We start from the raw sequence: 11,394 nt of genomic DNA, 5'->3' as shown, positions 1-11,394 counted from the left end.
GGGACGAATCCTCGTGAATGAATCCTCCTGATGTTTACATGGAGACATCCCAAACCTCTATCAGCTCAATTCCAAAGTAATGGATTCCATTGTTTTCTGCCACTGATGGGATGGAATAGTACAGAAATCTGAGTTTGTATATTTCTTCGTTATTGCTCTGTAAAACACAGTTCGTTTTGATGGTTACTACTAGTAGTAATACAGAGCATAGTACAAAAGAAGGAATATTTATTCAGAGGGAGAACATAGGAACGTATGAAGAGCCACACTAGATCAGACCAAGGGTCCATCTAGTCCAGCATTCTGTTTACACAGTGGCCAACCAGCTGTTGACCAGGGACAAGCAGGACATGGTGCAACAGCACCCTCCCACCCATGTTCTCCAGAGGATTATTGCCTCTGATACTGGAAGTAGCACATAGCCATCAGGACTAGTAATTAGTCTTTTTTTTCCACGTAAGATAAAATACCCCAAATCTGGTTTGTGGGAAATACCCAAACTTTTGTCCATTCCGCTTACTTGGCTTACATAATTTCTTTGTTACTAAAAAACAGGAACTTTCTTTTGCTTTCCACAGGAAATGGAAATGGAGTGTTTGCATGTGCAAATAGTCAGTAAAGGCTATACTCAGTGTAGGTGAGAACAACGAAGAATCTTGTGGCACCTTAAAGACTAACTCTAAGTAAAATGCTGAAAGGTATCTTTTGATATGGTAACAGGTATATTAATTGATTAAATAAATAAATGAAGGGCTGGCTAGGGCACATCCTGGGACTTGTATGACTGTTTCTGTCTAAACATGCATAGGATTGTGCCTATATAAATAAATAAATAAGCTTTCATGCACCAGAGCGCCCTCTGGAAATAGTTATTTGGCAGTAAGTCCCATTGAAGTCTTTGGGACTTCCCTATTAGTAAGTATGCATAGGACTGGGTAAAATGTTAAGGATGTGTCATTTGCTTAGATGTTGCTAACAGATTAACAGAGAATGTTATGCATGACTACACAGTTACTTTCCCAGAAATAACCAATCCCACTGAATCATTTTAGGCTTAGAACATCTTAGATCATGTCAGGTTTTCTGAGTTCCACATACAGTAACATGTCAGAATGAACAAGATTAACAGTCTCCTATATACTGACAGAGACCTCAAGCAGATGGTTTCTATTCCATCCTGCCTCCCTCTCTCCCTTTCCTCTGTTGTCTCCTCTGCATCAAATGTTAGACTGTAAGGTCCTTGGGGCAGGGAACCACCCTGTCCTCTCATACTTTGTTGCACATTGATGGTGCGGCCACAAATAATAAAATTGCAGCGTAAGGCCAAAACAGACTTTAAATGTGTATCTAGTGCCTTTGCCCTTTCTCTCTCCATTTTTATTCTAGAGCAGTAGTTCTCAACCTTCCTAATGCCACGACCCTTTAATACAGTTCCTCATGTTGTGGTGACCCCCAATCATAAAATTATTTTCGTTGCTACTTCATAACTGTAATTTTGCTACCGTTATGAATCGTAATGTAAATATCTGATATGCAGGATGTATTTTCATTGTTACAAATTGAACATAATTAAAGCATAGTGATTAATCACAAAAACAATATGTGATTATATATTGTGAAATATTTATTTCTAATTACAAATAAATGACCATCGGAAATATGTGTTTTCCAATGGTCTTAGGCGACCCCTGTGAAAGGGTCGTTTGACCCCCAAAGGGGTCGCGACCCACAGGTTGAGAACCGCTGTTCTAGAGGTAGGCGCAGTGCCTTCAGTCTGGGTTGGGACCCTGGTTTAGGAAGTGGGGCGATTTTAAGATCTGGATCATCCCCGCTGCACCTACTCTAGTGTAAAAAATAAAATTAGACATAGCTGCTAGACGCATATTTAAAGTAATGTCTGTTTTGGCCCTGGGTGTGACTGGTTACCAGGCAATAGCAGAGAATGCAGGGGAAAGAGAATTGTGTTAAGAGTGAGCAGTTGGGAGAGAAAGATGGGAAAAGATAGGAGATTTGGGGGAGGAAGGAGAGAAATCAATATTTCCGGGGAAGGTGCCAAACTGTATGGAAACGACATTAGTTCGGTCTAGAGAACAATACACTTCTGGACTTTTCTCAAAAACAGGAGTTGTGTTTACTGTAAATAGGATCAGAATATTTTGAGGTGAACAAGAAATATGAAAACATAAGAAGAGTTATGCTGGATCACACTAAAGGCTCATTTAGAAAACAACCCAGTATAACAACAGCAACACAAATAACTCATGCTCAAAGTAGAATTATTTGTTTATTTAATTTATATCCCACCATTCCGTCCCCAAAATGGAGCTTTAGGTAGCTAACCACAAAAGCCAGATTAATTTTTTTTTGTTTAAAGGCTGAGGTAAAAACAAATACATGAATAACATAACACTAATGGCTCATCTACACCAAGCAGGACATTCCACTATGAAAGTGGTATGAGAGTGGTATATAAAAGGCAGGAGCCATACCAAGCAGGATATAGCAGTATGAAAGCTGTATATAGTATGTGTCAATGGGCCCCAACAGTTGTCAGTGCACTTCAATACTGCTATAAAGCAGTCGTGTGTCTCCTGCCTTTTATATACCACTTTCATACTGCTTTCATAGTGGAATATCTGGCTGGTGTAGATGAGCCCTAAATGAAATCAACAGCACCAAGCCAATTAAAACCTCTTTGCCTGTTGGTGGAAGGACAACAGCGGATTAACACTTATTTTACACTTCACCATAAGAAACAAGGAGCTCTCAGTGGTTTATTGAGAGAGGGAATCTATTCCTTCTGCTCAAAATGCCTCCTCTCCTGAGGAATTGGCAGTGCCAGGCAGAGTCGCTTCAGAACAGAGTTGCTGAGGACTAGGTTCATGTGTGGTTTCTTATCTAATCCTAGGCTATCAGTGGATCAGGGCTGAGCAGTCAGCCAAGGAGGGGACCGAAGTGACGATGTGTTCCAATCTTTTCATCTTAATCAGACAAGCACTTAAAAGTTTCATGACTTCATCGCTGAGTTCTGCATCCACTGGTGGAATAATAATAATAAAAAACCTCTGCTCTTGATGTTTCTGTTGCTATAATACCAGTCTTCTCCAACTCGGTGTCCTTCACAGGGGTTGGACTACAACTCCCATTGTCCCAGCCAGTGTCGATTCGCTTTTGATGCTTCTGTTGCTGTAATAGCAGCCTTCCTCAGCCTGGTGCCCTCCAAAGCGTTGGAGTACAGCTCCCATCATCCCCTGGCTGGGACGATGGGAGCTGTACTCCAATGCTTTGGACGGCGCCAGGCTGGGGAAGGTGGGTATAAAAATAGATCAACTTTCTTTGCACAATAGGGGGTGAACTACGTCAAAGGCCCTCCCAATTCCTTTTACAGCTACTACTGCTTGTTGTATTCAGGAGCCTGGGAACTCTTGGAAATCAAGGATCCAGTTTCAGACTAAAATGCAGAGCTCAGCTTTAGAGTTCCTTGCCTCTTGCATAGGCTGCTCTTCCTCTTCCCATAATTGCTCCTTGCCCTGCCAATCTAGTATAAATTCCTGGCATGGATCCCACTGTGATAAATCCAGAGCATTTAGAAATCCTGGCCTGGCTCCAGGAATGGATCTGGCACCAACATCACTACTATGCACGGTAGGATCTGTTTCTGGAGCTGGAAAACCCTATGTAAGTTGTGAGGAGCAGCGGTTTGTGAGGGAGGAGGAAGAGGCGGCCGCCTCAAGCGGCTGGTTTGGGATGTCATGAAAGGACAGCAAATTGTTAGCTTGTAGGATTTTACTCCTCAGGTGTCAAAATAATTTGACTGGCCTTGGATACTATGTGCCTTGACTTGGGGTGGGGTAGGGTGCCATTTGCTGCCCCAGCTCAGACAGCAAAATATCTTGAAGCAGCCCTGTTCACCGTCTCTGAGGTAGTGGCTCTCCTCTCCTGCTCTTCCTCCTGCAATCCCAAATGTGCAGGAGTTGGTTCTGATCACACGGTTTTAAAGGACAAAGAGCCAAAAATCATAACACCAATAGGCGCCTGAAAAGTTAATGATCTCCAACGTTTTTAAAACCCATGGCCTCCTCTATAACTAACCCTAAGCCTTGGTAACTGAAACAGTCACATAGAGCTCATCTGCAACAAGCAGGATATTCCACTATGAAAGCAGTATACAAAAGGCAGGAGTCATACTACTGCTTTATAGAGGTATTGAAGTGCACTGCAGGATCTACAATACTGCTTTGTAGTGGTACTGAAGTGCACTGACAACTGTTGGGGCCCATGACATATCTACACCAAGCAGGATATAACATTATGAAAGTGGTATGAAAGCGGTATATGGTCTGTGTCAATGGGCCCCAACAGTTGTCAGTGCACTTCAATACCGCTATAAATCAGTAGTGTGGCTCCTGCCTTTTATATACTGCTTTCATAGTGAAATATCCTCCTTGGTGTAGATGAGCCCATAGACTTCTCCTGTTTAATCCTGGTTCACCCTCCTCTAATATTTTCCCTGTGTCAAATTTTAGATTGTATGCCCTTCCGGGCAGAGACCTACTCCGTAAAACACCAGGCATGTTGACTAAATCATAATTGGTAGCATTCAGTGTTAGTCCTATGTAAAGTAGACCTGCTGAAATGAATGAGACAACTAACTTAAATTCCATTCATTTCAAAGGATCTACTCTACACAGAACTAACTTTGGATAGTGCCCAATTTTCAATTTCCCCTCCCCATTGCTTTTTTTTTCTTTTGTGTTGTGTAGGTTGTATTTCCTGCAGCTTTTTGAGTTTTGGGTTCCTAATGTCACCACTTTTGTTTTGGTTCATTAAAAAATTAGTTTAGTTTCATTTCTTTCTTGTGGCTTTCTTGAAGCAGTTGCTGCTCTCCTGTCCGGCTAACACTGTAAAGTGTGTATTATTTGCAAAGATCAAAATGTGTTTGCTTTGAAGGAGAAAAGTTCAATTTCCACCTTCTTTGCAGAATGTTATTACTTCTTTTAAACATGGTTTCTGTACAGTTACTTTTACCACCAAACAGGTGTTAGAAGTCCCAGTTCTTCTCCCTAACCAAACTGAAGCCAGTTCCCCTATCCCCAGTTACTTCACAGGCCAAACCATGAGAGGTGGAAAGGGCTGTTTTCAAATATTTCTATTTGAAATATTGGAGGGTACAATGTGTACAACGTTCTCCCATCCATTCTATCCTCATTTATTCCCCTTTCTCTAAGGTAGGTAAAGCGGAGAAAGATCACTAGGCCTAAAGCCACTCACCTTCAATGCTGCATCTCCCCACATGTAACTCACAAAAAGCAACCCTTTAATCATAACTCCCATCCATCGCTGTGGATTACAGTGTAGAAATCCAGGATCCAGAGTTTGGGTTGCAAAATCAGGCTTCTGCATCAAGATTCCAAATACTTTTTTCTCTCAGGTCTCAGGAATCTACCATCTTATCACAAAACATATGCATATTTAGACAGGGGAACAACTACCGTATTTCTTCGATTGTAAGACGCCATCGATTGTAAGACGCACACTAATTTTAGTACCACCAACAGAAAAAAAGCTTTGATTCTAAGAAATAATAAATGCACCCACGATTCTAAGACGCACCCCGTTTTTAAAGATGTTTATATGGGGGGGAAAGTGTGTCTTAGAATCGAAGAAATACGGTATCACAGCTCCTGTGGTTTATGGCACTGTTGCAGTGCAAAAACAAGCTTGGAACAACAGAGCCCGGGATCATGGCTGGCCTCAGGGATGGATGAACTCGGCGGTTGCCCTGGACGCTGAGCTAAGTGGCTATGTGTGTTTTTAAGTCCTGTCTTTAGTAAACTAGGGTGGCAAAAAGCAAGTGCCTGTAACCTTTCTTTCAAGGTTCTACAGGATTTTTGGGTTCTAACTACAAAAACAATCTTCCCTCAATTAGCTTTAAAGTACCCTATTTCTTCTATTCTAAGACACACTTTTTTCCCCATAAAAACATCTCTAAAAATGGGGTGCGTCTTAGAATCGCAGGTGTGTCTTAAGGTTTTTTTTTCTGTTGGTGGTACTGAAATTAGTGTCCGTCTTACAATCGATGGCGTCTTACAATCGAAGAAATACGGTATATCTTCACACAGCGCATAGTTAAACTATGGAATTCACTACCACAAGGTGTGGTGATGGCCACCAATTGGGATCGCTTTAAAGGGGGTTGGATGAATTGCTGGAGAAGGCTATCAACGGCTACTAGCCCTGATGGCTATGTGCTACCTTCAGTATCCGAGGCAGTAAGCCTATATACACTAGTTGCTGGGAACATGGGAGGGAGGGTGGTGTTGCACCTGTATCCTGCTTGTGGGTCACTGATCGACAGCTGGTTGGCCGCTGTGTGAAAAGAGTGCTGGATTAAATGGGCCTTTCCGATCCAGCATGGCTCTTCTTATGTTCCTTTTTCAATTTCCACTTTGATCTAATTTACGCCATGTAAAAATCAGTGGAAAACAGCTTTCCTTTGATGCAACATTACCCAGCACTTAGCACTTCCAATACTGTAAATACTGTACGCACTATCTAAATAGTAATGAAATAAAGCTGTAAAAGGCCAGCTGGATTCTTTTTATATTTACAAATTTTCTTTATTATTTTTAAAGAAAAATAATATTATTTTTAAATATTAAAAAATATTTTTCTTATTATTTTAAAGAAAAATCATAATGGCTATTCTAAAATACAGAACACTTACCAAAAGATAAGAACTACTACAAAATTAAAATTAAACAACAATTAAGTATTTGTATTTATTTATTTATTTATTTATTTATTACATTTTTATACTGCCCAATAGACGAAGCTCTCTGGGCTGTTCACAAAAATTAAAACCATGAAAAGCATAAAAACAACCAAAAATTTAAAAACATGAATACAAAATACAATATAAAAAGCACAACCAGGATTAAAACCACACAGCAAAAATTGATATAGGTTAAAATATAGAATTAAAACATCCTGTGATAATTCTACTGTGTTGCGTTGCATAGCACACTGCCACTGTTCAGAATGTGGCTTTTTGAAGTTTGGCTTGTACAAACTGTAGCACGGTGGATGAGAGATCAAGGTTTTGAGAAATGTCATTCGCGATGGATATCAACTGCACTAGGCCCCATAAAACCTCTGCATGGCCCTGCAAAACTGACCTTGGGAGGGGTGGCAGGGAACTTAAGGCACTCCTTGCCCAAGGTGCTATTTATTCTATAGCTGACCCTGGCCATAGTCTTGCACAGAGAAAGCTGAAATCCTCAGCTCACTTCGGTGTACACAAACTGCCTTCCAGATCACCTTCGCTTCCTTCGAATCCCTTCGCAAAGACGTGCTGAGAACAGAGAGAACTAAGCATTGATCTTTGGCAAATGGCATTTTCCAGATAACTGACGAGAATGTGGGTTTGCGCAACTCAGGATTACGCAAAGTGTCCGAGGAATAGCCCTTCTTTGACCTCTGCTAATGTTCTATTGTGTTATAGTGTGTCATATGTTCCCCACTTCCCCAAGCAAAGATTTGCCAGGGACAGCACTTGCTAAGGTTTGGCTTCCTTTTGTAGGAGTGATCACTGAAGACCTATAGTGTTCCACAGCATTTTATATATTTACAAACTAGCAAAAGGATCTGATCTTGCATGGGTTGGAATAGCCCTTCTGTAAAGCTATGCGCCGGCGAGGAAAGTGTGCCACCTAGTGTGATCTGTGAGTGGACAATGAATTTAGCAAGTCTGCCTGTAAAAATTGCGGATCTCGTTTTTCTGTGCCACAAGCCAATGGTCCTGGGATTTGTTTCAGCAGTCTTGGAGACAGATGTGAGCTGTGATTCCGTGGCAGAGCTGGGATGTGTCCATTAAAAATCACAACGATCTATGCCATGATTTTTTAAAATTCATTTTTGGCACCACCGTGATGCTACGTGCAATGAGCTCATGCAATCTGTGAGCATGGATGTGAGAAGCGCCAGAAATATCCAGAGCACAGGGGAAGAGACTAAACACACACATACTCCTTGTCTCTGTTGGAGCCTTGAGAATTGCACCGGCATGAGAGAGCTCACTTGCTGCAGGCTGTAAGAAATTTTGTCGCTATTTTCTGCACTTTGTACTTCTGCGGTAGCTGTTTGCAGTTTGTATTGTTTATTAATGCCTCCACGCATAGGAAAGGCGTACACATTATTTGGCTCTGGCTTATGCATCCCTGATAAACAATAGACATTGTGTTGTAATGGTTGATTTTGCCTATCTCGTAATCAATTTGAAACAATATGATGTAGGTAGTAGTGAAGTGAACTGTTTGGGTTGGGCTTTTTTATTGTAATGGTGTACTATCGTAACAGATAAATTGGTATGCTTTCTTGTTTTTGTACAGCCGTTGTGTTGCTAGCCACTTTGGGCACTTTTTGTGGGAAAGCAGCATATGAATGAATGTTGCTGCCAATCTCTAACACAATGGGGGATTTGGGGCTGTCGAGGCTGGGCAGGTGGCAACTGACAGAAGTGAATCAGGGCAGGGCCAACATCAAACAAGGGTAAGCATGGTTGGGCACAGCCATACACAGGCCCACTGAGAAGACCCCCACTGGAGATGTTTCTTCTCTTCACCATTGCATCCTGCTTGTTTACCTGACTCTTGCTCTGGCCCAGACAAGGATGGCGGTGAAAGGAGCAGCAGCAGATACCAAGGACTACTTGCTCACTGGCTCTCTGCCTGTCAAGCAACTAAGTGGTAGCAATGAGGAGAAAGAGCATAAGGAGCAGGAACATGGTGGTGAGAAGGTAGACTCATTGAGGGAGGGGTCCCATTGAGGACATCTTGCCCAAGGGTCCTCAAAAACCTGGAGTCAGTACTGAATCAGTCAGCACCACAGAAACACACCTGAGCCATATTGCTCCGGCAAGAACCCAGCCCAGAGAGGAAGAGTCCTGTCTAGCTTGGCTCAAAGCTTCCAGGGGAGCCATCTGAAGCCATTTCTAGAATGGTGAGGCAGAGTCAAGTCCAATGAATCAGAGTAAAATCCAATGAGGTAGAATGGCATGGCCAAACAGGACCATGGACAGATCTATGCTAGCTGGAACTGACTCCAAAAGCATTATTGTCTCAGCAACATGTAGAGGCCTTCTGAGGCTTCATGAAGGTATGGCTCACTGGACCATGCCTCCTCCACCTTGGTATCCTCCCCTGAGCCAGAGGGGGAGGGGAATCAAAACCAGAGAACATGATACCAAGCCTTGCATAGCCCTTCCTGTCCAGGAGCATTCAGTGGTCAGCTTGGGTGGATGGGGCCAATCTAGATCCTGAGAATGCTTCACTCCAGGAAGATGTTCTGAGCTGCAGTTCTGATGATTCACCATAAGGGGCACTGCACATAGAATAAAAACAAATCCTTTCCAGATCTGGCAGCTTCTTATCTCTCAAATAAACATCATAAAGCTCTGTAAGGACCCATTTCCTTGACAATTTTTGTGTCATGGCAGCACCACAAAGCACCTCACCCAGCCTTCTCCAAGCTGGTGCACTCCAGATGTGTTGGAGTGCAATTTCCATAATTCTAGCCAGCATGGAATTATGGGACTTGCAGTCCAACACATCTGGAGGGCCCCAACAGGGCTGATAGATTATATCTTAAAGCTTGAATTTTATTGAGTAGCATAAAGAAATGTATTGATTTTGTGAAGTGCCACGTTTGTGAAATTTTGCCAATAGAAGTGGGAAAATCTGCTGCACTTAGTGCATCTGGGCTAAATTTGGAAATGAACCTGTGCTTATTGTTTGTATGGCCATATGACTGAGGATAGATCAAATTCATCATGTGTCGTGTTCATGCCTGTTCCCTCTGGCATTCACACGTTCTGGCAAGCTTACATGAGACGCTCACATCAGTGAGACTTCTTTTACTGAGGAAATCACACAGTAGACAAGCTTAATTGTTACAGAGTCTCTAAAACACACTTAAAACTGAACGATGGTTAGGAAGCTTTAGGATCTTTTTTCTGAAATGATCTTTAAGGCAAACAGAGAGGGTGTGTGTGAATAGGGTATGCCAATAACAGCTTTGAGCTTCTCCAGACACCGCATATGCTAGCTCCTCAAAGGGACACGGCCAATCTCCTAAAACAAAGTCCCAGGAAAGGTTGCTCTGAGCCACCAGAGCCAGGCAGAGAGATCCGTCACGCACTTGTCAGTCTCAGCCTACCACTACTGAGCTGACCCCGTTACCATGACTTCAGGAAAGGTTAAGCCTCAGGCCCAGGAGTCCTATCCTTCTGCTAAGGACTGAGAACTCCTTGCCACCTGAGTCTGGGCACGAACACAGAATCCACAGCCTATGCAAGTCTAAGTCTATGAAAAGCCTCACTACTTTTCGTGGCACAGTTCTTTGATATCCAAAGTCCAAATAGCAAAGCGTCCATGTGCAGAGTGCTTTCAAAGTCCCAAGCAGAGATGGAATCCAAAGCAGGAGGGAGGGCAGGATGTTACAACCCACTTCGAAGAGTGTCCCCCAACTTTTCCAAAACACTCTGAAGTTCCCAGAGAACCAGCTACTTCAAGGCCGAAGCAAAGGAGTGAACCAGCTACTCCCATGGGAACTGCTTACAGAGATAAGCTTGCAAGGAACATCTGACATTCTCAAAGGGTTATTTCCTAATAAATCCAACCACTAGGTCCAAGGCCTATACCTATACCTGACATCATGAAGGGCTTGGAATGCTTTGAAATCTCTATAAGTAATTGGGATAACTACATTAAAAAAACAAAAAAACATCCATGCCAGCCCATGCCTTCCAAATTATGGGTTTGTGGCAATTTAGAATATGTGGGTTCCCCCATAGAGTGTATTTGCTATGGGCATACAGGTCAAACCTAGGCTGACCCTTATGTCCCGTCCCGTCCCCATCTTTTAGCCCAAAGAGTAATTACTTCATCTGCCCAATGCTTGATGTGCTTTGATCACAACACTGGCCATCCCGGTAACAGCAATACAGGGAATGTTTCTAGTGCTGCCATTTCTGGGCAGTCACCTTTCACATTTGGCTTGCGTTACTAGGTAGCTGATATGATATATACCTAAATTGGGTAAGCCTAAACTGCCTAATTTTTACAGGCAGTTGTAATTTGGATAGTGCAACGTGTGGTTTTGCTACTGTCTGCCACAGTGAAGTTCTAAATAAACTACTTATCTTTCTAAAATATTGTGGCGGGCTTGTGTTGATTCATAGGATATTTATTCCTCCCTTCAGCCCGCCTGAAAGCTAATTGCTATATTTGCCCAGTTGATTCAATTTGAATCCATGCCGGGAGCCTGTCTAGATTGAGTTTAATAGCCTGCCCTACTTGCCTGGGTATGTGTATGCCAAGGTATTTAAAGCATCAG

This window comes from Elgaria multicarinata, chromosome 11, assembly GCF_023053635.1.
Source record: "Elgaria multicarinata webbii isolate HBS135686 ecotype San Diego chromosome 11, rElgMul1.1.pri, whole genome shotgun sequence".
Classification (NCBI taxonomy): Eukaryota; Metazoa; Chordata; class Lepidosauria; order Squamata; family Anguidae; genus Elgaria; species Elgaria multicarinata.
Note: the sequence above shows the minus strand (reverse complement) of the source record.